The sequence below is a fragment of the Triturus cristatus genome, chromosome 6, assembly GCF_964204655.1.
Source record: "Triturus cristatus chromosome 6, aTriCri1.1, whole genome shotgun sequence".
Classification (NCBI taxonomy): Eukaryota; Metazoa; Chordata; class Amphibia; order Caudata; family Salamandridae; genus Triturus; species Triturus cristatus.
Window position 1 is genome coordinate 86,715,799 of NC_140589.1, and position 27,631 is coordinate 86,743,429.

Sequence of the window (27,631 nt, forward strand, 5' to 3'; positions counted from 1 at the left end):
ATTTCTAAGCTCTGTCAATGGCATCATTAATAGGGCTCAATTCAAGTAGTCAGTCTTGTGAGCTTCAGATAATAACCACATATGTCAGTGTCAGGTTTTTAACTCACTGAGTCATCCAGCTGTGTGTCTAGAAGAGGCAATTGTTGTATGGTGCCTAAAAAACATTTTTGGTTTCTGATCTCACTATAACTTATCACACTATACTATAGAAGTGTAACATACAAGATATCCTGCAGTAAATTATCTCTGTATAAAAATGTACATAAATATACTTTTTTTTAATTGCCTGACTTGCAGCCTCTAATTGCTATTTGATATTGTTCCCATGAAATGCATTAGCAAAGCCAATAGGTCTCGCCTCTGTGAGAGCTATTGGTTTAATTTATTTTAGATGTTTTGTCCAGCACTGTAGTTGTACAGTATGTTTAAGGTTTTATTCTAAGTTGCTATAAAACAGCCAGTATTCTTTTTTATTTAGTTATGCGTGAGGGATGGTATGAGTTTTGAATTAAAATTTGAAAAGAATGGGAAGTAGCAACATGAAAAATGGCTGTCTTAAAAAGTATTAAAAAGGATAAATTCCTTCCATAACTCACTACAGAGCAATGACCCAATCGTCTGATTATTGATCATCATGCGTTCCCTTCGGATATATAATCCGCTAGCGCCTCAAGACATTGGGATCAAAACAACCTCTTGCAGAGTCCCTACCACGCTACCCTACAGAGCCGGACGCTCAGCTAAACGGTCAATTCTGAGTCCTTTAATTGTAAAAAACTCATTCGACGGATTCTTTCAGGTTCAGATATTCTTGTAAGCGCATATATCTTTTCCCGCCCTCGGATGTATTGTTCTGCGCTCGTGAGTTTGTTGTGATGCTTGCCATTGTCTCGATTGGGACCACTGTATCCCTGTTAAGCGCTCTGACACCCTAAGGGCTCACACTCACACTATACAAAAACCCTAAATAAATACATAGGACTATGATATAGTGGACACAGCACCTTATATGGGGGGTTGACGGTGCTTAATATAGAAAAGAGGATGGTTAGTGGTAGGTAAGGCGGACAATGGATAGTGTGATGGTAAATACTCATCATGTCTAGTGGAAAGGGCTGTTTAATTTTAATGTATGAAATAATTTAATTTAAATTGGTAGAAATAGTGCAAATTAATTAAAATGCATGTTGTAAATAAAAAGATCCACTTGGTAGGCAGGATTCGGGTGTGCATTAATAAACTGTAGGTTTAATGAAGAGGATTACAATTTAGCTACAGATTACAAGTTAGTGAAGGGAAATCCTACCAGGAGCAGCATCAAGCGACTCTGTCTACCTGTCACTCAGCCTCCAGTCCCGCCCCAACGTCCCGTGACCTCACACACTGGCTGAGCAGAGCAGGGAACAATGAAGACATGCACCGGACACATCCAAAGCATAGCAGGTTATAACACATCTACTTCCCGTAGGAAGTAATAGGATGCAACAAGGAAACATAACATAGAAAACGATTCAATTGATAAATGCTATAAATTATTCGACCCTATAAATTATTCTGAAAGGTCCAAAACAAAACGTTCACATGCACAAATATGTGGCTGCGGAGTGAATAATAGCCACACTTAATATTGCATGACCCTGAGAATCCTTAAGCACTGAGGAGGGACTTCTGCAAATTTAGAGTGCAAAACAACATGACCCTAACAAACATCTCCTCAAGCCCTGAGGGAGGACAATGCAGACCAGATGCATCTCAACCGTGGACATCAACCATACAAATCCTTAACCACTGAGGAAGTACTGTTGCAAATGTAGGGTGCAACACAACATGACCCTAACAAACACCCTCAACTCCTGACGGAGGACGATACGGACGAGATGCATCTCAACCATGCATCTCAAGCATAACACCAGATGCATTTCAACCATGCATCTCAACCATTACAATCCTTAACCACTGAGGAAGGACTTGGCGTTTGCAAATATAGGACGCAACACCACATGACCCTTACAACTTCTCCTCAACCCCTGAGGGAGGATCATCTTAAATTATAGACTGCAACAACACTCACCCAATACTGCCTACATATGCAGGCTTACGGTTTACCCCCCCCCCCCCCCCGCACACACCGACAGGACCAGGGGTATGTATGCAAAACACAGACTCAATCATAACCACCCCTCTTCACCAAAACTCCTGCACCCTCCTATGGGAACAGAGACGCAAAATGTGAACAGTATAAAACACGACAGCATGCTTATACATTCAATATAGCACTAAGTACAATACACCTGACCTGGCAGCATAATTCTCCTCTGGAAGGCCAAGTCCTCCGCCCGGTGAGCAGCTTCTCACCCGAACACATCTCAATCCAAAGTCCTTTACTTTGTTGAACATACATGCAGTACACTGAGCGTAATTCGAAAACTACACAGCACTGGCGTGAAACTCATGAAGACGTCCTTTCTCTTTCCTGAATTTCCGTTCAGCTACACCAGCGGAGCTGCCACCACCTCCATACTAACTAGGCCTGGGCGAAAATTTCGTTCCGTTCGCGGAAATTGCGATAATTTGATATTTTCGCGTTCCACGGAGAGCGCGAAAATGTCAAAATTTCCGCTTTCCGCAGCTTGGCGATAATTTGTTTCTTGCTCGCGCTGTAAAATAATACATTCTCGCACGCGCGCGATCGCCTTGCCTGAATCCCTGCTTTCGCCACAAGTTTTCTTGATCCGGTCGTGTTCTCCATGAGATGTTGGATTGTTTTTAGCCATTTGCGCTATCTCGCGACAGTTCGCGCCCGCAGTGACGTCATGCGTCGCGCGATCACGTCTTTCTTCTCGCGATCATGCACCGCGAGACAACTCAAAACAAGAAGGCCGCGCCCGCGAGCAACCACATGGGTAAGTTGGCGACCCGCAACCATGCAGAAAATCTCGCGAACATGCGGGAAAAAAAATTCCGCAGCTTTGCGATATTTCCGCTTGTTTGCGATAATTTTAAACATTTTCGCGATAATTTGCGAAAGTGGATTTCGCAAATTCCGCCCACCCCTAATACGGCCTCTGGCGAATGAGGGTACAGCGCATTGTCTCAAGGTCTTCCGCGTCTCCCTCACCTGTCATATGTAACTGCAGGCAGTTTCCAGACAGGCTTAATCCCGTGTGCATTCTCTAAATAAAAACTAGACCGTTACGCTAATGCTGGCGTAGCAGGACTGGCCCCCAATTATCTGTGGTCATGTGTGTAAAGGTGTTATGCACACGCTAGGATGCAACGTTCACTCGCTGACGTAACGTGGCAGCGGGCAGTAAATACCACGTCACTGCCTTTCACGCAGCTCTGCAATACACCCAAGAACGGCAGTTCAATTGAAAAGCCGTGCTTCCACGCACGCATGAATGCTTCATCGAGTGACTGAAGCTCGTGCAGGTAAATTGTGAACGTTTTTGTATAAGATGACTGTTGTTAAGCTGGCACATACGACTCACAACTTCCAGCCCATTTGGAACACTACACACACATACGTGCGCGTGCTCATTATCGAGGCCCGATACTTGCCTCTCACTTCAACTTCAGGTTTATCCACACACTGCTGACGGCTCAGCGCTCGCGCCAGGCATTACTTTAGGCTTAAAGAACAAACAAAAGAACTGAGTACAAGACCATACAAGGAAAGAGACAGCAGGTGCTTCTGGAGGAGCCCCTTAATTAGGACGAGAACCCATCACCCACGGAAGTGGCATGCGTCATCCTCTGGGATCCCCTCTTGACGGGGATACCTGGCCCCGCCAAGGGCTACAACCCCCTCACTGTGAGGAGGAGCTCAGGGATGTGTTTATTCCTGCTCTATCAAGGATCTACTAAATCCATCAGATTAGAAGGCACTAGATTAGTTGGGTAATAGGCGCAGTGCAAAAAAACAATTTAAAAAAGTGAGGAAAGTGATACTGAAACTAGCTACCAGGAGCGACAGAACCTTTATTGACTCGTTCCTAGTGACAGGATTAAAAACAGAACACCTGCAGTATGAATTAACCTCTTCAGTGCCCCGCCCTTTCCCCGCCCTGTGCCGGGCGTTGCATTAGCGGGCGGGGTTCATGACGAGATAGTCTCGTCATGGGCACAGCGCAACCGCGCTCCATGACGAGACCATCTCGTCATGGGCACTGAAGGGGCTAATAACTGCATGTGACAAAAGAAACCAAGTCTACATATTTCAGCCTAAACAACCCATACTGGTGTCACGGCTTTCGTCAGGACCCTAAGGGAAGTGCTACTGCGAAGAATTCGAAGTGAATGGTGAAAATGTAAAGAAAAAAGGAAAATACAACACCAGTAATCCCACTTTTGGAGTGCTCGATGTACTGGTCGTACCTGTAGAAAACAGAAGCAACAGGAAAAATCAAGCATGTAAACGTCTCCTAAACAAGTGGGTAAAGACAATAATACGACCATCTGGGATGCTATCCTCGTGCCTGGTCTACTGTGTTAATACAAAATCCAAAATAAAGTCAAGTAGCTGCATACCCGTTGTTTACGGATAAGAAGCCTCACCTCAACCTGGCCACGGCTCAGGGGTGAGGCACCGCTCTGAAAAAAGGATGGCAATGTGTCAAAAATTGATGCAATAGTTAATCTGACACACCTCCCAGAAAGGTACATTTTATAGAAAAGGCTGTTTACATTGTTAACTAGAGCACAAAGTGCTAGAAAGTAAGCTGACTGCCGTCATCCGGCGAGACCTGCCTGCAGTGGGGTCTCTATGTAGTTGCAAAAGCACAGTTCATCATCAGATATGTCTCAATAAAGTTAGAAACGCTTTTTTACAAAAAAAAGTGAAATGCTTTCCTTTTTATAAAAGTGAGGTACGCTTCTTTTCTTACAAGAATATGATTTGGGTTGTACACAATTTAGCCAAAAGCACGTCATGACTAGGCTGTCAGTCATGAGTGACCTGGAAACACGGTTATTGCCTTCAATTACTGTGTTGCATCCCTTCACAGATGGGAATCTGTAGTGTAGTTCTATAGTACCCCTGCAGGATCTGCACTTTTGGATAACATACACTGTGGGGCTGGTGGCAGACTGATTCTGAGCACCCCCACCGCGTATGTTAGCCTGTTTTCATTAGCTAGCTCACAGTGTCACTAGAATCTCGTTGTTATCAGAGAGATTAGTTTTTGGCAAACTCAGAACACGACAACCCTGATTCCTCAGACTCGTGGAAATAATGTTCTACTTTTCGCTCAGTCACTCGTGCTTGCTCATTTGGTCTCATAGAATTACACAGAAGAAACAGTCGAGCGTGTTTACCATAAGAATTTATTGCACAGTTGTTCTTCTAGTATAAAATATATGTGCTGCCGATAACTGTTAAACAGTAGCAGATATATATGATCAGCAGTACAGTGAATATAAAAGGATAGTACAGTTCTACCATTTTGCAATAGTCATGAACATATACATGAATATAAAATGCATCTATAAAATAAAGCGCATACTCCTACGATGCCTGTCTAGATTTATCTAAGTATACCTAGCATGTGAGTAGGTGCGAAAGAAAGCCAAGAATCCCGCTAGGATTTAGTCAAACTCATTACCTGAATGATGAGAGTGTGGGACTCCGTCCTGGTCTCGAGTTGGACACCCTGCAAGGGATGGTTAGACCACTGTCAGCTGGAGCGACTGCATGCAGGAGCCTCAGCGTTTCTGGTCAGTGTGTCGGCCTGGAAGTCTGGATTCCCTCTCACTAGTGATAGCAAGAGGTGCTGTATTTATACAGAAAAGAATATAGAGTCCCTTTGTCCCTTGTGCTTGTGTTAGCCATTGTTGGGTATGAGGATGCCGTATGAGATGAACCTTTCTGCGTAGATAGTAGAAAGGTGGTGTATAGCTCCTGCCTGGTTTCCAAGTAGCCTCATGAATTATTCATACGTGCAGTGTCAGTCTATGGATGAAATCATAGAGCACTATTGTTCGGAAAAAACCCTCCTTCTGCACCCAGGCCTAGAACTAGGTAAAAAGTTCAGTCCATAAAAGGCGTTCAATCCTTTTAAGGCGTTGTGTCCTTAAAAGGCTCGTTAGTGTGCAATGTAGGGGAGGTGATGTAGGTGAAAGGGTATGATAATCCCTGGGCCTATATTAGGGAGCCTATAGGAAACATAACAAATAAATGCGTGAGATGCTCTTCCTCAATCTCCCATATTAGCGGCCAAGTATCTTACTGCATGCAGGTTCTTGTTCAGTTGACGGCATCTTTTAGACACCTTGCAGCTTTGCGACTTATGCATTTAGTCCTATTACCTGGCATGGGGCGCAGATGGTCATCTCTGGATATACGCCACAGTCAGCGCCCCATATTCTTGTATCCGTCTCAATGTATACTGAACTGGGTCCAGCCTCTGTCATGAGATAGCTTGCTTTTTTCTTTTTATATTTTTCTTTTTTTCTTTATCATTTTTTTCTAGATTGGTGTCTAGGATTGGTGTCATCTCTATATTTCCACCGTAGTCTACCTAACCCGAGGCATGGCGGACATCTTTTGATTCGGTCGCTTTCCTCATTAATGCACTGTTATTCATGCGCTTGTTCGTTGAAAACTGTTCCCCATTCTACCACCAACAGGATCGCTATACAAGGGATTCCTCCTAGGTATGCATTAGCCGGTACCTCCCCCTTGGACTGACCCCCAGTTGTCCTTGCCAGTTCGTACTGATTGCAATTATGTTAAGATTTTGATCATTTCTTCGCACTTGCTCATTTTAGGACCCCTGCCTGTTGGGCCGCTTGTTGTTTCATCTTGGTTACCCTCATAGTATGTACATTCCCAGACGCAGATCTGTGGTTAAGTAAGTAGCTAGCCTCTTTTAGACCCTGTAGGTGCTTGGCACATATGGTGACCTTTAAACTCTCTGGGTCTGCGGTTACTGTCTGACCGAACTGGTAGAATAGCTTCTTTTTACTCTCACTTTTTGAGTTATGACGAATGTTATTCTCGATGGCACTCGCATAGGGAGATGCATGTTGTATTTATCTGTACTCTATTCTTTTCATCATTGGTTTTCTTCGGTGAGATGGGGCTCTATCTTTTGTTTCAGTTTGTACACTTTTAACATTTGTTGCACGTATCCCTTGAGTAGTCCAACTATGAGCGACTTTCTACTCCCCCCTCCCCTGTCTAGTCTGTAGTGTTTACATTAGTACATGAGCCTAGCTATTCCGTTCACTGTTGCATTTATCCTTTTTCCATTTTTAGACTTTGACTTCTGTCTGGCACCAAGACTCTCTGATTCTCCTATGTTATTAGCGCCCTGAAGAAGGTGTGACCTATTTATTTATTTATAAAGCTTTATATAGCTCAAATTAGACCCTGTGAGGGTATCAGAGTGCTTTAAAAATGTTACATCAAAAGAAATAAAGTGAGAACTAGGCACATAGATATGAGTAGCTAACAGGAGAGTGTAAATGTTGTCCGTACTCTTTGTAGGTCTGGAGGTATTCAGGAGTGTGTTAGTTATTCTCGCTTAGAGTTCATCGTGGATCCTGGTAGGTGAGCTGCGTCTGGTTGGTACCCCACTCGCACCAGAACTGGGATCAGGGGAGAGATTTATTCATTAGAAGTAGTTTGACTTCTTTTTTAAGGAGGTGGTAGAAGGGTTAATTTTGATTGCCGGGGGTAGGGCATTCCAGATCCTAGGTGCTAGGCCGGAGAAGGTGCGGGTGTTGGTTTTCTTTTTCCAAACTGTTTGCGGTTTCAGTAGCAAGGTGTTGGTACTTCTCGTAGTTCTGCTACTGCCTGATAATTCCAGTTTATTGGCTCGATACTTTGGTGTGTTGAAGTGCAGGGCTTTGAGTGTCATGCAGGCAATTTTTAGCTCATATGGGAGCCAGTTCAGTGCCTTTTGATCAGAGGTGATATGGTTCTTCTTTTTGGAGCCGGTGACGAGTCTTGCAGCCGCGTTGAGTGAGGTTCTTAGAGGAGCTGGTCTGGATCACAGTAAGCCAAATAGGGTGGTGTTCCCATAGTCTATTCTGGGCATCACTAGAGCTTGTACGGCTGTTTTTAGGTCGTTGTCGTTGAGGAAGGGTTTTAGTTTTCTGAGAATGTTTATATGAAAGTTTGTTCCTCTGGTGGCGGTGCTGATGTGTTCCTTCATGGTGAGAGTCATGTTGAGTATTATTCCCAGCGATCTTGTAGAGCCTATAATGTGAGGTGTGCAGTTGAAAGCTGTTAAGTGTTTCATCCAGTTTTCAATGTCACCATGTCCTTGTGGTGGGGAGATTCGGAGAAAGTCTGTTTTGAGCGCATTGAGTTTGAGGTGGGTTTTTGTCAGCCAGTTGTGGGTTTTTTGCAAAGTTGTGTTGAGTGAGCAGATGTCATCCAGAGATGATATTTTTAGGTATAGTTGGGTATCATCCGCATAGATGTGGTAATGAACATTGGAGAGTTTCAGAATTTCGGTTAAGGGTTCCATGAATGGATTGAAGAGGGTAGGTGATAAGGAGGAACCTTGAGGGACTCCCAGGGTGACCGGCGTGGACATGGACAGCGATTGGTTAATCTTGATTCTTCGAATTCAGTTGTCTTAGAAGGAGACAAACCACTTTTGGACAATCCTTGTTAAAACCATTCTGTATTCAACTAGGTCCAGGAGACTGTTATGTTTGACCGTATCGAAGGCTGATGATAGGGCTAGGAGGATTAGGAGGCAGGACTCGTTTTGATCTAGTATTCTGAGTGCGTCATCAACAATGTGTGTCAGGGCAGTTTCCGTGCTGTGATTTTGCCAGGAGCCTGATTGGTACTGGTCAATGAGGTGGAATTGAGCTATATTGTTGCACAGTTGGGAATGGACGCATTTCTCCAGGAGTTTTGCTAGGGAAGGAACAGTAGATATTGGACGGTAGTTATCTGGGATTGTGTGGTCTGCTGTAGGTTTTTTTAGAATGGGGTTACCTGTTCTGCTTATAGGCATTCTGGAAGGGTTCCTTGTGATAGTGATACGTTCACTATCTTTGTCCAGATGGGTATAGGAGAAGTTTTGATCTCGCTGAAGATATTGGCTGGGAGAGGATCGCAGAAGTGATTTGATGGTTTGAGTGTAGTTACTAGCTTGAGGATGCCATTTTCGTCAAAGCTTTTGAAAGTGCTCCAAGATGATTTGTTTTTGAGGGTAAGTCCATGTTGGCTTGGGGTTTGTACAGTCTGTGGTGTGTGGGGGTTAAGTGGAGGTGGCAATGTGAAATGTTCGTTTGGTGTATGAAGCTCTTTTTCTATCATTTTAGATTTTTCCAAGAAGTGGGAGGCAAATGTGTTGCAATTAGGTTGCGAGTTGGGACCTAAAGAGGAGTCGTTGGGTTGATGAGAGGATTGATGCTTGATAATTTCGAACAGTTTTCTTGTTCGATTTCTATCATTGTTTAGTTGATCTTTGAAGAAGTTTGCTTTAGAAATTCTGATGTGTTTGTTGTAGATGCTCCTCCTCGATCTTAGTTGCTTAAGGTGCTCTAGGGATGGTGGGGATCTCCAGGCCTGTTCCGCTAGTCTTAGGTTGCGTCGCTCATTATTTAGGCTCCCATTGTCCCAAGGTTTGGAGTCTTTAGAGGACGGCCTTTTTAGTTGAAAGGGCGCAACTGTGTCAAGGATGCTAGTTATCGAGTTGTTATAGAAGGTTGTGAGGTTGTGGACATCTGTCATGTCCGCTGGTGGCGGTAGTAGATTGTTGCTGAGGGATGACAGGACGTTGTGGTTAATGTTGCTGGTGTTTCTTTTACATTTTCCATAGGTCAAACACCGAAACGTTCGTCGGCGCATTCTGAGAAGACCACCTTTTATTTATTTTTTATTTATTTTTATTTATTTGTAGAGTTTTATATAGCGCTGACTAGACCCGGAGGTATCAGAGTGCATTACATGAGGATTATCGAGTTACAAAATTCCATCAGTTACAGGAGCCTAGTATAACATGGGGAAAAAAACAAGAAACAGTGTAACACAATAACATGAGTTACTAGAGCATAGTTTAAACAAATACACATATCCTATGGGGTATAGGAGGTAGAGGGGAAACGTGAAAAGGGGTTGGAATGAAGATCGGGTCAGGAAAGACCAGCAAGGGGGAAAGTAATTCAGGGGAACCAAAAAGAAAAAAAGTCAAAGTCAAACAAGGCGGCTGAATCGTCGGAAGGCGGGGGAGGAAGGAGACACTGCAGAGAGACTAAGGAAAGTCTGCCCAATGTCCGGCTGGGTAGGTGACGGCCGAGGGGGAAATCCATAGCCCATCTCCTCTATAGCTACCTAGGTAGCTCCACTGGGCTAGGTCTCCGTGGTCGGTAGAATGTTCACAAATTCCTCGGCAGTTGCTGAGGCTGGTTTCAAATTCAATCGCTCGAATTGGAGATTTAAAGGAGCGCAGTCCTTAGAACCCCAGGTGTGTATCAAGGTTCAAGTAGGGGGTACTTTGTCGGAGGGAGGGGGAGGAAGGAGACACAACGGGGAGACGAGGAGAACAGTGCCCAATGTCCGGCTAGGTAGGTGACGGCCGGGGAGTGAACCAGAACCGATCTCCTCTATAGCTTTCAAGGCAGCTCCACCGGGCATCAGCCATATTGCTCGGTCTCCGCAGTCAGGATAATAATCTCGGTATCTCTGAAGATTTTGAGTTTAAATGCGGGAGTTGGAGAGATGAGAACCGCAGTCAAATCTAACCCCAGGTGTATTTAAGGGTCCAAGAAGGGGGTAGCTTCCAGGGGATTAACGCCAAAAAGGCAATCCCTAGCTGGGGAGATTCCTGGCCAGCGCTGATCATCTGTCAGCCATCTTGAAGACATCCTGTATGAGATACATTGCAGGACAAGCTGGTACCCGGCTGAACCGTATTGCAGATTGATTCCCCGCTTGGTGCCATAAGGAAGGGTTGAAATGAAGTTCCGTGTCGCAACAACCACAGACGGCTATTTTGCTGATAGATTTGCTGATAGCTACCAGGCCCCGCTACTTAGGGCCAGGACCCGCTCTGGGGAAGATTGTTGTGCTGGTGGAATCAGATTTGTGCAAAAAAGCGTTCCTTACAGTAAGCGGACACAGTCTTACTTAAAATATTGGTTTGTGTTGCTGATCTTTACAGCACAATTACGCAGGGAAAAATAGAGCGCTTCCCGTACACTTTAGCCTCTGTCTTAGGGTCAGGCCACTTTAATTGATGATTGCCGCAAGGTTTGGAAACGCTGGTCATGGCAACAAAAGTAATTATGCCTTGTCGGAAAATAAGGTGGGTAAAATCCTTATGAAGCAGGCGCTCAGGAGGGCAATCCGGTTGTTATTCAGTACCTTCTGTGCTGGTTTTATTGAGGCCTCTCGTAATCAGCCATTTTGAATCATACAGAAACATTGTATAAGACGCTCTACGGAACTATGATACATACTGTCACTCAGAATTATACCCCCTCTGGATATTCAATCACCCCCACTGTGATTCAACAATCTTACTGTTAGCAATTGTTGTTTGCTTTTGACATTAATGTAAGATATTGAGACTGCTCCGATTTTATACATTACTTTATATGGTAAGATCTTTAATCCTTATTCTGGGATGGTCTCTCTAAAGTTGTTCATTTCTTCGTGTTGTTTTTAGGATGTGTTTAATGTTTGTGGTATGAATGTGGTATGCCTGAAAGTGTGAGATCAGACATGATGATTCTCTTTGTGTCTTGGTGTTGTCTTTATTATTTTATTAATTGTATTGCATTGATCATCCTGATTTGATCACAAAATGTCTAGTTTGTTTGTTTTGATATGAATAAAAAAAAGAAATGCAAGTTTTTCCTATGTCTTGTGATCTTATTTAATGCATACTATCTGACCCAACTTTTGTACCTTTATCAACTGTAATCCTTGTGATCGGAACTTATGCTAGGCGCATGTTTGTGACTCGTTAGAGCACTCAAGAGGCGAGTTTTTTTCTGTCATTTATAGTATTTTGCAGACAGGATAATTCTTTTATCTGACTGCCCTTTTCTCCCCTGATTTTCTGCCTGCGTATCCTTCCCCAGGGGCCTTCTCTTTTCTGCAAATATTGTTTAAAGCTGTCTAACTTAACACATGAAAGACAGAATTGTCCAAGGTGGAATAAAGTAAATTCAAAGTTGAATGTAAATGTTGCCCTCTTCCTCGCTTTTTGGACATCCATAACCTAAAATGAGTGACGGATAACCTTTTCCTGTGCACCTTGCACACATCCTGTGTTTTCGCAGTCACAACTATTGTTTAAAGCTGTCTAACAAATTAATTGAAAGGGATCATTATTAAAGGGGAATAAAACTGAGGTTGTGGTTGGGATGCAGTGCCAAATTTTGTTACATGCTGACTAAATTAACAAATGAAAGGCAGCGTTGTCCAAGCTGGAATAAAGGTAGATATAAAACTGAATGTAAATGTTGTCCTCTTTGTAGCTGTTTGGACCCCTTTAAGCTAAAATAAGTGAAGGGTAACATACCTTGCACACATCCTGTGTTTTTGCAGTCACAACTATTGTTTAAAGCTGTCTAACAAAAAGAATTAAAAGGCAGCATTGTTCAAGGGGAATACAACTTAATTTCTGGTTGAAGTGCGGTCGCGAATATTGTGTAAAGCTGTCTAACTTAACAAATGAAAGCCAACTTGTCTGAGGGGGAGTAAATGTACATTTAAAGCTGATTGTAAATGTTGCCTTCTGGGTCGCTTTTTGACACCCATAAGTTAAAATGAGTGAAGGGTAACATTTTCCGGTGTACTTTGCACACATCCTATCTTTTTGTAGTCATAACTATTGTTTACAGCATTCTAACATAACAAAAGAAATGCAGGTTTGTTCGAGGTGGAATAAAGGTAAATAGCCCTCACATTTAAGGTTTAATTAGTTTGAGATAAGATAATGCCCTTCCCATACTGCTTTCACTTGCGATGTTAAGGGAGAGGGCTGGATTATTCTGTTTTGTTACATATCCACATTAACTAATTTGCACAACAATCAGAAGTTGTGGTGCTGCTGGGACTCGAATGCATTCCCTGCTTCAAAGCCAAGATCTGCACATAGCAAAACACGTAGCAATGCCAGGCTCGCTATTTACAGGGCAGTGGCCTTTGAAGCTGGGTACCTGTTAATGTCCTGTAGAAAAGGTGAATTAATTTCCCCCGTAACATTGCAAGTGAAGATAGAGTTGAAAGTACACTTTCTTATCTCAAAAGTAACTGAATGCGACAGAGTGTGTGTATAACAGGCAAGCAGTTCCCTGAATGTGACAACATGTCTGCTAGAGCTAAGAATAAACAAACACTCACGTGCAGTGTCCCCTCACATGAACTCAAGCGAATGAAAATTAAAAAAATGCACAGTAAGGGTGAGGCTAAGATGTAGTTGCAGACAGTGGTGAAAGCTAAATAAACTAGTGGACACAGACAATGGGAGGGTGGGAGGGAGCAGACGACAGAGCCAGCTACAAAGGATGCACTCTATAGCGAGGCTCTACAAAAAGAAACAAATACCTCCCGAAAGCGCGAGCCGTGTAAGGACACAAGTACTTGGGCCATGCTCTATGGGAAGGTCACATGCAAGAAGAGAGAAGTGCTGACCGCAGAGCAGACCAGCAGGAAGCAAGCAATCGGGAGTAGCTTTGATGCCCACCGATGGTAAGTAATGGGAGGGCTCCAAGCCCACTAACAGTCAACAAAATGTTTCGAAGAGACAGCACATGTGCTGTCTATGTGAGACCTAAAACACAGGCTTTATGCAATTACATTAGTGAAACAGACTTTTTTTAATAATAAATGCAATTTTTAATAAAGTTTCATATGACTTATTTTGTCTGTTACAAAGGCCAATGGGTTGAGATGTGGTAAACTGGCTGAACTGCATAATTGAGACGCGAGAGCCCCGGCTAGAATCTTGACCTCAGCCTCGGACTGAAACTCTTGTGATTTAGGGCAAATTGTTTAATATCCCTGCTTTTAAATACATTAAATCGAATTGTGAAATTAGAATACATGCTGATAGCATCAGTGCTGTTCCCACCACCAGGGCCCTGGACTCCTTAATCCAATGGACATACAAGGCTGAACGCCTCTCAGACAAATGCATCTGGTTCACTTCTGCCCTGTCACCATTTTGTATAGCGCACTACTCAGCATTTCCATCACCTCTGTATAGCGCATTACTCAGCATTTCCATCACCTCTTAGCGCTTGCTGCCTTGTTCGCTGAGATCCTTGCACAGATGTGGCTTTCAATTCATCTATAAGTGAGTTAATGGGCAGCCATCTCTCCTCTACAGCCACTGAGTGAACGTTTCATACCTGAGCCCTCTGCACTTCTTTTCTTGGTGGAGAGTTGTTAGCTGTACCTTCCCATACAACCTATGGCTAATTATTTTCTTTTTCTTTTTAGTTTTCACTGTCAGTAGGTTCTCCTGAATCTTCCTCTTTTTGCCCCTTGATATATTTTTGTTACTTTCTCATGTCTTATACTGTATATTTCTTACAATGAGACCCCGGCCTTGTGCCCATGTGTACTCTGTTTTACTTTGTGTCCATCCTTTAAATGCTGTGTATGCTATTATTTAACATAATGCTTCCTGTATAAAGCACTCGTGTCGCCCACTGTGCCTTATTCAGTCTACAAAAAGCGTAAAATAAATTGTTGTCTGCTGGTTGTGCGTTTTTCTAATGGTGAGGCCTCTGTGTTGTTGTTAGTGTTTTGCGACTTTGTCTGCACCTCTGTATGATCAGCGGGTCGTGTGCTTTGTTTAAAGTGCATGCGCCAGGGTCTCCCTATTGCTGTGCACGAGCTGTGCTTAATTTGAGTCCGTGGATTCCGGTGCCGGGCACCGGCACTTAATTGTCAATACTGGCACTTATGACAGTCTAGACAAGCATTGGCAATGCAATAGGTCTCGCATTTGCGAGTGTTTGAGCTATTGGCATTGTAAATGATAATGCCATTTATTTATGTGTTGGTTTTCAAAACAGATTAAAAAAAAGGCATTGTCATTAACAATGCCAATAGCTTAAACTTTCGCAAATGCGAGACCTATTGCATTGCAAATGCTTGTTATTTTATACCCTGTAAAATCAAATCCTCTCCAACACTTCTTTAAACGAACCAATAACTGATTACCTGGCAACACTGACTATAGATTAATAAGAAGCTTAAACAAAGGCTTACTCATCTAAACCCCTATACAAAAAGGTTCGGGCACATGCAGCACCTATATATTGTATCTTTCTGAAAGCAAGATATCTTCTAAAACATTGTGAAGACATTTTGAGTACTTAAGGCAAGCCTAATATTGCTATCACCTTACCATGGAGGAATGATTATGTGGCTTCTGTGACCACTGATTCAAGTCCCCTAGTACATGGAGTTATTTTTCTTGCCTGCTCTATTGGCATTGTGTTCTTTTTGTAGTTATATGTGAACACTCAATGCAAAAGTTGGCAAGTGCTGGCTAAAATGTTGATCAAGTTCTGATGTTGATATAGTTAGAAGCTTCTCCAAAGGCTTATTCATTTAAACCGCTTGACAAAAAGTCACAGAAACATGCAGCGGTTGTGTCTTTTTGAAAGATCATTAGTGAAACATTGTGAAGATATTTTGGAGTACCTAACACGAGCCTAAAAGTGTATTTATTATCCAACCAGAAATGATTATATGGTTTCTGCGTCCACTGATTCAAGTCCCCTGGCATATGAAGTAATTTTTCTTACTGCCTTTAATGGCAGAGGGGCCGTTTTTGTGGTTGCACATATATTCTTAATGCTAAAGCTGGCCAAGTGCTGATATCGCAAGTGATGAATCCCTGTTATATACGTTATGAACAGAATCTGTCAATAAGCGTCCTGGACTTGTCAAAGGCATAGGGAAATGTGCATCAGTTCAAGTGAACTCAGCGACAGCCCAAAACAAGCATTGGCCGCGCGGCCGTGAAAGCGAAAGTAATCGCGATCAAAGTTGAAAGTTATTGCGAGGACGGGCGCGCTGTGTGGTAAGCGCGCGAGTGGTGCGTGCGCAGCCGTGATTGGCGGCTGCGCGCGTGCACGCTCACGTGAACACAAGCGTTAGGCCAGCGCTGGTAACGCTTTGAAAATCCCGTATACAAAATGTCTCGCCTGTGGCAGCGCATGCGCTGGCTTAGGCGAGACCTAAAAAACAGATAATGGTGTTCCTTAGAGGAGCAGCCCGATGATGAAGCATGACACCCTACCAGGTGTGTGAGGGCTTTCTAATCCAACAAAATGGATTTCCGACCTTGAACCATTGTGGTCAGATTGGTGTAGTTTCCCTATTTTCTGACTCTTTCTTCTAAGGAACAGCATTATCTGTTTTTCTAGACTTCTGTCAGGGCACTTTTGCTGGACCTTCTCATAAAAGCCCTTCTGTCCCCCCTTTGAATACTTATGAAAGTCTGCCATGGCGTGGCGCTGTTTGTCTAATTTAGAGAGCAGCACAATAACAATTGTAAATTGAATTAATAAACATTAAAAATGGACACTACCTGCCGCACAAGCCATTCTTTTAACTCTGGGGGGCCGGAATAGTCTATAATGTCACACTTGTATGTGTGTGATGGTTAGTAGTTGTTTTTGGGAGTGTCATTGTCAGCGCTGGCAGGGGCAATGGCTGGTGCAAGCTGCAGTGGCCCCCTGACTAGGGCCGGGCACGTATTTATTTACGATGTATAAGCACTGTGCACGAGCCATGTATTCTACAGCTCGGCATGTTCCCTGCACGAGCCACGTGTATTCCCTGTCTCAGCCTATTCCCTGTCTCATTTTATGTTCATCAGTGTTAGAACCTGCCCAGCCCTGTGTCAGTGTGTACCCTGTTGTAGAGGCAGGGGTACCCCCAAACCTCCAGGGGGAGCGTATTCAGCCCAAGGCCAAGTAATATCTGTTATATATGGGACACTTGTGGTCTTCATCGCATTCTGCAGGGGGCCCTATCATTTTACGTTACGCCACTGCCTTGTTGTTGCTTGTCACTACGCAAAATGTACTGCAAACCCTGTCCTGGAGAATTGCCTACCCAGCAGCGAGTCCGGCCCTGCCCCAGCAGTGGTGTGGTCCAAGACCTCTGTCCTGGAATGCTGCTCCCTCTTCCTTGTTGATGAATGTTTTCAGGCATGCCTTGACAGAGCATTGCCTATTGTTTCAAATTCTTTAAAATATACAAAAGGTGGGCTTTGGCTCCGCCCAGTAAAGTGTCTTTCTTGCCTCATGCTATGTACTGTCTGCTATGTCATTCCACCTCCTATGAAGTGCTTGCATTGTAATGGATGAGGGGCTACTTCAAATCTCAAAGTACACTCAGTCATCACAGATTAAATTCTTCCTTTCATATATGAATTCTCCGCAGAAGGTCATTTATTTTTAATTTTGTGTTTTCAATGGAGCAGGCTTTAAAAAAACAGTTTTGGTTAGAACCTGGCTGATTGTCACACCCACATATACACGTACATGTTGACATACACGCACATGTGAATGCATAAGGCCCACAATCTAGCTACTTAAAACACAAGCATTGACAGTAGCAGTATGGTAACACATATAAACACAGGCACACACAAATGCAGTTTGTGTGCATTACAGCCACGGCCGGTCCATTGGGGCTGAGCACCCAGCCCCCAACTCCTCCCCCACTTTTTATTCCTTAGGAACAGTGTCTGTCAGGCTGAACAAAGGTCAGCCTGACAGACACTGGTAATTTTCAGGTCAGGCAGCCAAGTGCCAGACAAACACGCTGAATGCATGCGCAGGCTCCTGGCTGTCTGAGATGAACTTAGCTGGGCTGAGGAAGTCACAGCTCCTGTGGGCGTGACCTCTTCGGCTCAGCAAACGTCCCTTAGGCCCGCCCCTCAGTGACGAGGAGTGGCATCACTGATTGCCTCGCTCCTGGGTGGTGCAGTTTTAAGCCCTGAAGCGCCCATGGTTGAGTGTCAATCAGTGACACTACATCACAGAATGGGGTGGGATCAGCAGTCTCACTGACTCCATCCCACCCTGTGATGACGCTGGGGCTGCTGCCTTCCTAAGGTCAGCCAATGAGGGAAGACAGCAGTGCCAAGCCTCCTGGGACCTCTGAGGCACAGCTACAGATAAGTGTGGTGTTTTCTTTTTAATTTATTTTTGGTTTGCGCGTGCATGTATGTATGAATGTTTGGTAATGAGTGTTGTGAATGGATGTGTTTGTGTGTGTTAATGCATGGCTGTGAGTATATATGTGTATGTGTGCCTGTATGCCCTGTCTGCCCCCCTTTCTCCAAAACTTACCGGCCGCCACTGGTGCATTAGCACATTAAAGCCAGACCTTTTGGCTTTGCCAATGCTTGTTTAATAAAGCACTGCTGGACACAACTCGACACTAGCAAAGACACAACATACATGTGAAATAAAGGAGGCCTAAACAACACCCGGGCAGGTGAGGAGAGACGAGGAAGTTTGACTAAATACCAGCAGAAAGATTGACTGGTGTGAGTAATAGTCACAGGTGAATGGCTGGATGTCCAGCAGCAGGGAGAAAGGGTCTGTAACAACAGGAAGGAGACAGACAAGAGGTACAAAGACCCAAGAGGACAGTCAGAGTAATGGGGTTTGGGGAGCGGGGTCCAGGGAGGCGTGGCAGAGAGGGCTTGTCCTCTAGTGCACATAGTTTATTCATCACAGAATGCACTTGTAGACTCCATGTATGTGTCCTTATCTGGGCAGATCAGGGTAAGGCGAATGATTTATTTATAATTTGGGGAGAGCAGTATTAAAAGACCACATTTATATTCATTTTAGGAGTTTTGTTTTCAAATTCCGAGTTGGGTAGTTTGTTAGTTTCCCACAGACTTGGCTGCCTGTAGAGGGAGAGCAAAGGGCGGGAATGGGTAACTGGTAGGTGGAGCCCTGTGTAGAAATAACAGTGTTGATGAAAATTCTAGTAACCCAGTTACAAATGCGTTTAACTAGATTCAGTCCCTACACCTGTGTTTTTTGATAACTACTGAAATGGGAGGGAGAACATTAGAGGTGATTCCAGTTGCTGTTGGAGTCTATCGGACATGACGGTATTTTATTTAATAGCAGAATGTTTCTTTACTGCCACATTGATCGCTGCCTAAAACCAGCCTGTGTCAGCTGGGGCTTGTGGAAATCATTCCTAGCATTTTTCAGAGAAATTGCATCTGCAAAGCCACAAAGCTTATGTGAAAGTAACTATTGCAAAGAGAGGCAATAAACTCAGCAGCCATTTGTAAATTGACTGCCCAGAGTAGAGCTCAGATCAGATAATACTCTATTTCGGTGGCAAGCCACAGCCACAGCCATAAACGCACAAATCTGATAGAGACATCTAGCTGCAGATGTTTGAACTTCCAGGTGTCAGGCTGTATCCGGAAGATTGTTCGTAGCAGTACCCCTGCGTGCTGGTAGGTGCCTCCGGTCGAGAGAGCTACCCCCTGTCTTTTTTTGACAGACTTTCTTTTAGACTTTTTGTCGACTCCGTTGGTGTGTTAGAATGTCAAGGAAGAAGACCTCGGGGTTCAAGCTGTGCGGCACCTGTCACAATGCCATATTGGTTATGGACCCCATTTGGTTTGTCTGTGGTGTCTGGAACCCGACCACGACTCTAAGTCTTGCGCCAAAGGCTTGGAGGGAGTGGTCCCTAAAGCTTCTCGAGCCTGGCATCTGCCACCGCGGAGGTCTCCTTGCCGGTCTCGATCCCGGTCCCCGTCTCGGTCGAGCGGAAGGTCTGAGCACCGCTCCGGCGAATCGAAGTCCTCTTTGTCGAAGTCGTCGAAGTCAGGTAAAAGGCACCACAAAAAGCACAAGAAGTCGAAGCCTGCTTCGAGTTCGCTCCGCCTGTCTCGTGACGCGTCAGAGGAACCTCAGCGCTCAAAGTCCCGCTCCACGGGTGCCTCGGTCAAAAACTCCACCTCAGCAAGACCTGGACTGGTATGATGAATTGGGTGACGCCAGTGGTCTGGACACCTTCCCAGATTCTGGCATACTTTGCCTCCTACCCTGGCTACTGAGGAGGGAGCACCTTTTGCCATGGTGGTGCATAGAGCTGCAGAGGTCTTTGACCTACAGCTTCCTACAGTGGCGGTCAAGACCAATGTCTTGACAGAGGTCCTGCAGCCTGGGGTTTCAAGCTCGGAACCCCTGCTGTTTATCAATGTGGCCTTGACAGACATGCTTTTGGGGACATGGTCCAAACCCAGCACAGGGGTTTCTGTGAATAGGACAATCGCCCGCCGTCATCGCCCCGCACCAGGGGATCCACTTTTCCTCACCACCCACCCCACCCCCCAAAGCTTGGTAATCCAAGCTTCCACATCCCGAGGCACATTGCCTTCTGAACCCCCGGACAGGGAATCCAAGAAACTGGGAAAACTTATGGAAGAAGATTTTCTCTCCCACCGCCTAGCGCTGCAGTCAGTGAAGTGAACACCGCATGCCTCTTGGGTCATTATTCCCATTCCCAATGGGATACGGTTGCGCAGGTGCTGCCCAGAGTTTCGGAGGAGGACTGGGCACTACTCTCCCAAGCTGTATCAGATGGAAGAGACGCAGCTAAGTTCGCCATCCGATGTGGCTTGAACACAACGGACTCGCTAGGTCGATCGATTTCCAAGACGGTGGCAGTTCGTCGCCACATCTGACTGAAAAAATCTGCTATTTTGGGGGATGTCCAAGCCAACCTCATGGACATGCCCTTTGATGGCTCCCGTCTCTTCGGAGACTAGGTGGATACTGCCCTCGAGCGCTTCAAGGACTAGCGGGCCACAGCCAAGTCCTTGGGCCTCACTACTGCCCCCAGGGCTTCATCCAGCTTTCGCTGCTTTCGTGGCTACGCAAGGGGCTACCAGCTGCGCCAACCCTATTCTGGCCAGAGGGGCCCGCAACTTTAGCAACCTCTGCCGGGCCGTGGAAGCAGCTCACCCTGGCCTCAAGGGTCCGGGAACCAGAAATTGAGCCAAGCCACTATCTCATCCTCCACCGTAAAACTTTCTTAGTTCGATCCTCCAGGGACACTCTCTGCCTGTTAGTGGCAGAATACTCTATCTCTTCCAGCACTGGCAAACCATTACATCGGACAGGTGGGTGTTGCAAATACTCCGGAGGAGCTACTCCCTCCCCTTCGAGACTACCCCTCCTTCTATGCCTCCAACATACGATCGGCCGACGGAGGATCACCTTGCCTTACTCCGCGAGGAAGTCAATGCTCTCTTGGCCAAGGGAGCTATAGAGAGGGTTCCTGGGCCCAAAGTGGGCAGTAGTTGCTACTCCCGCTACTTGCTGGTCCCCAAGAAGGACGGAGGCCTTCGCCCTATCCTAAATCTCAGAACCTTCAATTTCGTCCTCAAGAAGGAGAAATTCAAAATGCTCACTCTTGCTCAGGTCCAGTCTGCCCTGGACCCAAGGAGACTGGATGGTAGCGCTGAATTTGCAGGATGCCTACTTTCATGTCCCCATCCTGCCTACCCATTGTCGCTACCTGCGGTTTACCGTGGGCCACGAGCATTCACGGTGCTTCTCTTCGACCTAACCAGTGCCTCTCGGGTGTTCACGAAAGTGATGGCGGTGGTCGTAGCTCATCTGCAGAGATATGGGATCCCAGTCTTTCCCCAATACGATGACTGGTTGTTGAAGGTGGGCTCGCCCCATGCTGTTGTCTCCCACCTCCAGACGACAGCGAACCTTTTGCATTCACTGGGGTTCACTATCAATGTGCCGAAGTCACACCTGACTCCCTGTCAGTCGCTTCTTTTCATCGGGGCGGTTCTAGATACGGTACAGTTTGGGGCCTATCCTTCCGAACGGTGATTCCAGGATATTCAGGCTATTATATCAATGTTTTAGCCTCTGCCTGGGTTCCAGTGAGACTGACACTAAGGCTGTTGGGCCTCATGGCCTCCTGCATCCTGCATTGAAGTTCCAATGGGCACAGCATCTAGGAAATCTCGCCGACATGGTCCAGATTTCAGAGGGACCTGCAAAAGATCTGCAGTGGTGGCTGACGGACCACGAGAGATTCAACGGCAGACCCCTTTCCCTTCCCCACCCAGATCTCACAATAGTGACGGACCATCTCTTCTGGGCTGGGGTGGCCATCTGGGGGAGGTGGAGATAGGGGGCTCTGGTCTACTGCGGAAACCAAGCTTCATATCAATCTGCTGGAGCTTCAGGCGATCCAACTGGCACTAAAAGCCTTTTTTTAAAAGAAATGAGTATGCAGTTCCTATTTGGAGGGGAAATTAAAGGCAGGGAGTGGGACAGACGAGTTCCTAAACTAGAGAAAAGTTGTGTATAGGAAAGGAGGGACAGGGAAGCCCTTCCTTTCGGGATGAGAGCCCTCACACACCCAGCCCGCTGGGTGTCATGCTTCATCATCGGGCATGCTCCTCGTCGGGTCAGCGCTGCAATACCCGACGGGCACCCTATGCAGGGGCTCTTTGGCGGCGATCTTTTATTCCTTACCGTTTGGTGAAGTGGGTGTAAGGGGCCTTGTAAGTGTAGGAGTGCAAGAGTGTTGTTCAATTAGACCATGTAAGTTAAAACAGGGAAATGGAAGAGTCAGGTATATTAATTGTTATGATCCTGCCTTCTACCCTGATTAAAAAGGTGGGGGGCGACTCTCTGTAATGATGCTGCAGGGTGTTGCGCTCAGTCTTGTGCGGTCGAAATGTTTCTTGCCTATTAGTCAGGTGGATCTAGACACTTTTCTCTAGTTTGGGAGCTCGCCTGTCCCACTCCCTGCCTTTAATTTTCCCCACCAAATAGGAACTGCATTCCCATTTCTTTGGAAGTCTAATCGGGGCATGTATGCTGGACCTTTCTTAAAAGCCCTTAGTCCCTCTTCTTCTTCTTTCATATCATACTAAAAGCCTTTTTGCCATCCATAAGGGGAAGTCTTGTTCAAGTGTTCACAGCCAAAACTACCATGTAATACTGTACTGCAACAAACAGGGCAGGGTGAAGTTGTGGACCCTCTGTCAAGAGGCCCTGAACTCTGGACTTGGCTGGAACATCAGAACATTTCCCTGTTGGCTCAACACCTCGCCGGTTCTCTGAATGCCAGGGCAAACAAGCTCAGCCGAAGGTGCCTTGCCTTGCGGATCACAAATGGCATCTCCTTCCGGAGGTGGCACAAGGTCTCTTTCAGTGGTGGGGAGAGCCTTGGTTAGATCTGTTCGCCTCCGAAGAGAACACGCAATGTCAGTTTTGCGCATTGGAGTTTCCAAGGCGGCACTCACTTGGCAACGCTTTTTGTCGCGAGTGGAGCTCAGGCCTCCTATACGCCTTTCCGCCCTTACTACTTCTGCCCAGAGTGCTCAAGAAGATCAGGCGCGATTGGGCACAAGTCATTCTTGTGACCCCGGACTGGGCACGGAGGGTTTGGTATCCCGAGCTTGCGGACATGAGCATCGACCCTCCGGTCAGGCTGCCCCTTCAGGAGGATCTTCTGTTGCAGCAGCAGATAAGGATTCTCCACCCAAACCTGTCCACTATCTGCCTCCTAACGTGGAGATTGAGCGACAGCAGTTGACAGCTTTTGACCTTCCTCCTGAAGTCTGGGAGGTTATCTTGGCAGAATCAGGATACGCCTGCCAATCAAACACATTTCGTAAATATTGTACAAATCGGTCTGTTGACCCTCTATCTGCTCCCTTATCTGAAGTCCTACTCTTCATACTTTCTTTGTCGCTTTCATCAAAGCCTCCTTACCTGATGACCTTTCCGGATAAGGTAGTACTCTGGACTAGGGCATCTTTTCTTCCTAAGGTGGTAAAACCTTTCCATCTGGGACAGTCGGTTACCCTGCCCACCTTCTATGTGCCCCCACACCCTTCCAAGGAAGAGGAACATCCTCACCGTCTGGACCCAAAAAGGGCGTTGTCGTTCTACCTTGATCTAACAAAAGAGTTTGGTGGACGATCAACTCTTTATAGGGTATGTGGGTGCAAAGAGAGGCCGTGCTGTCCAGAAAAGGACAATATCCTGATGGGTTGTCCTCTGCATAAAAATGTGTTACGCCTTAGCGAAGAAGGAGCCTCCTGAGGACTTAGGGGCCATTCCACTAGGGTGAAAGCGGCCACCACGGCTCCCCATCGTGGTGTTCCTGTATCGGATATTTGCCAAGCTGCTACATGGGCGTCTCTGCACATGTTTGCCAGACACTACTGCCTGGACTCCCTGGTTCACAGAGAGGGCCTTTTTGGTTGCTCTGTTTTGCAGGATTTTCTGGTCTGAACCGTTCCGCAGTCCCTCCTCCGGGGTTGGTATTGCTTGGGTATCTGTTCAAAGATAAGGAATCTGCGGCTTGAAGTCTCTATCAGGTGGACGAGTTATTTACCTTCGATAACTCCTTATCTGGTAGAGACATGATCTAGATGCAGATTCCTTACCCACCCACCCATTCTCCCCTCACTGCGGAATTGGTTTTAAGTGTCAGTGATGTTCCCCCTCAGGGCCCTCGTTGTTCATTTTTTAACAGACCATGGTCAGTCACTTCATGGTTTCGCGCTTCCGGTGTGGAAATTCGTGAAAAGGACGACGTCACGCAGAGTCGACCGACACCACCTACCGGCGCGCAGGGGTACTGCTATGAAAAATCTTCCGGATCCAGCCTAACGCCTGGAAGTTCAAAGGTGAGGAATCTGCGGTTAGATCATGTCTCTACCAGATAAGGCGTTACTGAAGGTAAGTAACTTGTCCCACAAGCATAAACAGATCATTAAAACCATATCTCATAGTCTTCTCAATAAAACAAGTCTAAAAACAGCAAACAAAATACATTTTTAAAAACAGTCAGTGTCCCCAGCGAGCAAAGTAGGGGAGTTCTTCCACTTGGCTCAATGCGCTGCAGTCACGGCATAGGCAAGTCAAACTAACAAACTTATTGCCCAGAGTAAATTTCCAAATATTTCCTCTTTATTAGTATTGACAAAATCCTGTTTACTGGACCAGCCCCATAACTGGATATAATGTCTAGTAGCTTATTCTCCACCCACATGGAGTAGCATGAAAGATTACTGCCGTACCATTTCAATCTCAGTCCTCATCCCAGTCCTTACTACCGGGACAGCTCCAAGTTAGGGGAATGTACGAGCATAGTACCAGAGAAATCACCATATGAATACATACGTAGGAGCATTTTTTGAAAATTATGGCACAAGGCAGCACAGCAAATGCCCTGCATCACTGGGAAAGGTCAGGAATGTGCCGTATTTATCCAATACGGTGCATTCCTTACTTTCCTCCTGTGCTGGTGCCGTTTTGGCAGACTAGCGCCAATACAGGCACCCTTGTACCAGGGTGCAAGGGTGCCTGTGTTGTAGGCAGGAATATTTTTATGCAGGAAGTCACTCCTTCCGGCACAAAAATACTCCGGGGACGCTAAATATATTTCTCCTCGTTCACCTCGTTCTGTCTCTTCTGGGGAGGCATATCTTTTTGGCACATTCCCAGGTTTACTAGGTCTGGTAAATCTGGGACTGAGTAAAAAAACATGGAGTTGTGTGGGAACACCCATGTAACGCCCATGGAACGCCTCCCAGGCGCAGAGTAATGCAACTCAGAAATGTGCACTGCATTGCAATACTCTATATTTTTTAAGCCATTCTAAGCACACAAACTTGCTTTGCGTGGCTACAAAATTATGACTTACGGGTTGCATCACTTTTGCACCCCCTTGCATGGTGCAAGAGGGACGCAAACCAGGTCATAAATATGGCCCCTAGTACTAGATTTTATTTATACCAGAAATCTCAGGCTAGAACCCTAGGGATAAGTGACGCAGGTGAAATACCAAAATGAACCCTTCCATTTTTAGAAGCTCCATGACTAAGAGGGATTGTAAAATCTGGATGCAGCCCTGTAGAATCCATTGTAGGGCCAGGAGGGTGAGATCTATGCTAGATTTTCAAGATGACCACTGACTATGTAGATTAATTTTATTTAAATACATTACAAGCCATGAGGGCCTTCAAACCCTTTATATAAGACCTTCCTTATTACAGGCGACTTATGACATCTCTAGTCACATGTGTTAGATCTCGCTTTTCCAGCGGGTTTATCCTCAGACTTTTTGCTTTTTGGCCTCCTGTTTTGGACCCTGTTTTTGTTGGTTTTATGACTCTGGGCACTTTACCACTGCTGATCTGTGCTAAAGTACATATGCTGTCCCTGTAAATTATGTTTATGGATTGGTGATTCCATGATTGGCATATTTGATTTACTGGTAAGTCCTTAGTACAGTGCACTCTATATGCCCAGGGCCTGTAAATAAAATGCTGCTAGTGGGCCTGCAGCACTGATTGTGCCACCCACATGAGCAGCCTGTAAATGTAACTCCGCAGTGTCTGCGCGTAGTCTTGTACTGCCATGTCGACCTGGCAAGTGCACCCACTTGCCAGACCCTAACCTTCCCTTTTCTTACATGTAAGACACCCCTAAGGTAGGCCCAAGTTAGCCCCATGGGCAGGGTGCAGTGTATGTGAAAGGTAGGACGTGTACTGAGGTGTGTGACATGTTGTTATGGTGAAATACAGTGAATTTCATTTTTCACTATTGAAAGGCTATCTGCCCCATAGGATTAAATGGGAGTTTATTTATAATATTTTATAAATATAACTTCCCATTGGAACAAGATAGAAAGATGGAAGTTAGTATGCCTGAACTCAGGAAAAAAAAAATCTTTTAGTAAAGATGATTTTTATATAATGTATGTTTGAAAATACCACTTTTAGAAAGGGGGTATTTTCTTGCTTAGCCATCCTGTGTGCCTCTGCTAGGTTTACGTATTGACTGTCTGGATTTTGAATGACAGAGCCTGGGGATGTGCATTCTCTCAGACGGCCACCAGGGGGTGGGGGTTGATATGTGTCCTGCCTTTCCTGAATGAGTCAGGGCTGGACTGAATAGACCTAAGCTGCATTTGGAGTATGGGGGGAGATTTCCTTGCACCTGAATAGGCCTGCTCTGCCTTACACAATGCTGTCTCCACCTCCTGCCTGGAAGCTGCACCAGAGAGGACAGAACTGATTTTGGCTGGTCAAATAACTTCTCTGCCACCAGAGAACAAAGGAATTTGTGCTATAAAAAGTGGGGCCAGACCCCTGAACTTTAAATTACTGCTTAACTAAGGTACCTGCCAGGAAGAAGAACTGGGAGAGCTGAAGGAGGAGTACTGCTGCTGTGCTGTGTGCTGTTGGGGTTGGCCTGCAGTGGTTGCTTCTGTCTTGGGCAGGGAAAGGACTGGACTGTGCTTTCATCATCCTGCTGTTAGAGTTTTCTCCAAGGGCTTGAAGTAGAGCTTGCCTCCTGTTGGAAGTCTCAGGGATAGAAAAGACTTCAAAGATTACTTCTGGGAATCAAGAGGAAAATTTGCCAAGGACAAAAGCTGGAGAAACTGAGGGAAAGTACTGCCCCTTTGCTGTGTGCTGTCTGAGGTTGGCCTGCAGTGGCTGTTTCTGCCAAGGAAAGGACAAGGACTTTGCTGTGTGCTGTGTCCCCTGCTTGAGGAAGATCTCCAAGGGCTTGAAATAGAGCTTGCTTCTTGTTGTTGAAGTCACAGGGATACAAAGACTTCACCCCCAGCTCCCCTGAACTC